This window comes from Macrotis lagotis, chromosome X (genome assembly GCF_037893015.1).
Source record: "Macrotis lagotis isolate mMagLag1 chromosome X, bilby.v1.9.chrom.fasta, whole genome shotgun sequence".
NCBI lineage: Eukaryota > Metazoa > Chordata > Mammalia > Peramelemorphia > Peramelidae > Macrotis > Macrotis lagotis.
The window spans coordinates 199,698,743-199,702,355 of NC_133666.1; the positions used below are offsets into that span (position 1 = coordinate 199,698,743).

Sequence of the window (3,613 nt, forward strand, 5' to 3'; positions counted from 1 at the left end):
AAGTTGCTGAAAAAACCCTATGGAGTTCTCATTTTTCATTTAGCAACTTCCCTATTTCCCCAACATTTTCATCAAACCAGTCCTGATGTTTGTGCCCAAATGATGTACTGCACAGCAGATCTATGAAAGTTGCCTACACTTTTTCTGATCCACTGTTGCCACTGAGCCACTGTTGGGTTGCCTCAGTTTTCCTTCCAAGATAGCAACAAATTGCTCCCACTCAGAGACACTCTAATTTTATTTTATTTTCAATTTTATTGATTGGCCTTTCCTCCTTCCACCCCAGCTCCTCCCTCCATGCCCCACCTCCTCTACCTCCCATTTTTCTGGTTCTTCCCCCCAAAACCCCCCCATTCCCCCACTCCTTCTTCCCTCCTTCCCATTATCTGTCTGTGCAGTTTCCAGGCCTATTGGCCAAACACAAGCTCTCTACTCTCCATTTCCTTGGTTTGGATCCTGCTCACTGCTCACTGCTTCTTGGCCCTGTGGGCCATAGACAGGAAGAGGCTGCAAATTTACAGGTGAGCTGGCTGCATGGGGCAGGGACAGAGGTCCCAAGGCCATCCTGGAGGCCATGGAGTCATCAACAACTGCACAGTGTTCTGGCTTCATAGCACAGGCAAAGCTGAAGATGGGTCCTGAACCTCTCCTTTCCATCTTGACCTATGGTTCTACTTGATATGGCAGAACTGGATTCTGGACTTTGGCTGCCCCATTGCCATGATAATTTTCCCTCTAGAATGGTTTCCACTAAACAAACCCAGCATGGGAGATTACTTTCATATGGCTTACAATGTCATCACACTTCTCTTACTCAAGCTCATTGAAAGATCCCCCAAGAACCTGCCTTATTCCATTGTGTATGTCAGAATCATCACCTTCATCAGGGGTTCCAGTTTTCAACCAGTGGGAGACTCTGTGAACCAGTCTGATTTTCAGGGGCTATCAGCACCACCGGTCTGTCCACAAGAACCCTATCATCAAGAATCTGAAGTCAAAGAATCTGATTGACTCTTTTGAGCTACTCTACCAGTATGATGAATATCTTGGGCACTGCCTGTGGTACATCTCCTTCTTCATCATCCTTTTCATGTACTTCAGTGACTGCTTCACTATTCCAGGGGAGGAGAGCAGGATGCCTTGGTCAGATCTGCTCTTATTGGGGCCCAGCAACCTGTACTATTGGTATCTGGTCACTGAAGGGCAGATTTTCATCCACTTCACCTTTACCTATTTTGCTAGGGACTTGAATCTCAGAAGGGGCAGACTTTCAGTTAGGGTGGGGGCTCACTCCCATTTGTAATCTTGCTCCATTCTCTGTGCTGTGCACCCTGGGTTTAACTCAGTGACATCAGGAGCCCTCCTTCTGGCAGGGTCTACCACAACTTGTTTTTCTTCACTCAGAGCAAAGGCTTGTCCCTGATGCTGCAAGGGCTACCCCTCATCCTCCTATTCTCCTCAGGTATTCCATGCCCTGCCAGGGTTCCCCCTTAAATAATGGCACATATGGGCCCCAGGCCTGGAGGATTCCATATATATGTATTTATATATATATATATATATATATATAAATTAATATCCCCTATCCCTAAGTGTAAATATCTTGTCAGCCATTGAAGTCTAAATCAATGTGTGTACTTGAATGAGGGGAAAAAAATATTTAAAGTGATGAGGTTAAGTGATTTGCCCATGATCACATGGCTAGGAAATTATTAAGAGTCTGAGGTTGGATTTGAACTCAGATCCTCCTAACTCTAGGGTTGGTACTCTATCCACTGCACTACTTAGCTGCCCCTGACACAATAATTTTTTGACATTAATTCTAGATTTTTATTCACCTTCTTAATTTTCATCTTGTTGATTTTGTGCTTACATTTATCTAATTCTAAGAATAGGGGTCTGAGGTCCCCTATTATTAAAGCTTTCAATGACTCCTTGCAATTCATTCACCTTTTCCTCTAGGAATTTGTCCTGTGCCTTGGGAATGCCACTTTGGTTGAATATGGATATTGAACTTAGAGAGGATGAGCCTGTGCTCAGTCTAGCATTTAGCACCAGACATTGCTTCTGTCACTCTCACATCTCATCTGTCCCTTCCTCTTTAAATCTCATAGTCTAATAGATGCCAATATTTGCTACATGAGTGCCTACAGGAAATTTTGTTGTGTTTAAGGCAAATGGAAGACTGCATTTGTGATAGGCAGGTTAGGAGAGGCACAAGTCTTCAGTAGTAGGTTAGCATTGCTATTGCTGTTTCCAACATCCTAAGGACTCCATGGTATGTCTGGTAATCTGAGACTACTTTTGGATAAATGCTACCCAGAATTATAAGCTTGTCATCTTTTGGTCCACTGATGATATGGATCTCCAGGTCTTAATAAAAATTTTTCTTTAACTTCAACAGTTTTCATCATGGTGGAAGCCAAGGAACTGATTATGATGGCATGGCATTTTCCTGGAAGTGGTATTCTCATTGTCATGAACCTGTGATTCACTGCTTTTGGTAGGGATTCAAGAATGTTGACTAGATTAGTTTAGAATGCAAAACCTACCCCAGCTTCACAACATTCGCCTTCACTGTGGCCACTCCAGAAAAACATGTATCTAGTTTTTGAAAATGCATCTGGGCCTGGAGACATTTTTCTTGAGGAGTTTTTTTGATCATTTCTTATTTTGTAAATTGGGGTTATTTAATTATTCTGTTTCCACTTCTGTTCATCTGGGCCACATAGATATATGAAAATTTCATCCATTTCACACAGATTATCAAGTTTATTGGCCTATGGTTTGGCAAAACAGCTCTGAATTACCACTTTAATTTCCTCAATGGCTCAATGACCCTTTTCATTTTGATGCTACTAAACAGGTTATTTTCTTCCCTTTCTTAAAAAAACATATTAAACAAAGGATCATCTATTTTGTTGTTTTTTCATAAAACCAATTCTTTTATTTATAAAATCACTGATTTTCTTACTTTCAATTTTATTAATTTCTCCCTTGATTTTCAGAACTTCTAATTGGATGTTTAATTGGGGATCTTTAATTTATTACTTTTCTAACTTTTTTTTAGTTGTATACCCAATTCATTGATTTCTTCTTTCTCAAATTTATTCATATAACTATTTAGAGTTGGAAAATTTCCCCTCAAAATGCCTTGGCTGTTGGTATAATGTAGCATTGTTATCATTTTCTTGGATATACTTATTGAATATTTCCGTGATTTGCTGTTTGATCCACTCATTTAAGATTAAGTTATTTAGATTTTAATTAAATTTTAGTTTAACTTAATACGGAAATATGCCCAAAGAACAATAAAACTGTTCATATCCTTTGATCCAGCAATTCCCATTCTAGGTCTATAACCAGAAGAAATTCTAAAAAAAGGGGGCAAAAATGTCCTACATGTCCCAAAATATTCATAGCAGCCCTTTTTGTAGTGGCAAAGAGTTGGAAATTGAGGGGATACCCATCAATTGGGGAATGGCTAAATGAATGAATACTATTGAATACTGTTGTTCTATAAGAATCCATAAATTATCAGACTCTAGAGAAGTATGCAATAGCTTATTGGATCTGATGCTAAGCAAAGGGAGTAGAACCAAGTGAACAATGT

At 39.8% G+C, this 3,613-nt stretch overlaps 1 pseudogene; it reads left to right on the top strand.

Annotated features, from left to right (window-relative positions):
• The first annotated feature begins 534 nt into the window (after positions 1-534).
• Positions 535-1,303, top strand: LOC141498941 (ceroid-lipofuscinosis neuronal protein 6 homolog pseudogene; annotated as a pseudogene).
• The last annotated feature ends 2,310 nt before the right edge of the window (positions 1,304-3,613 follow it).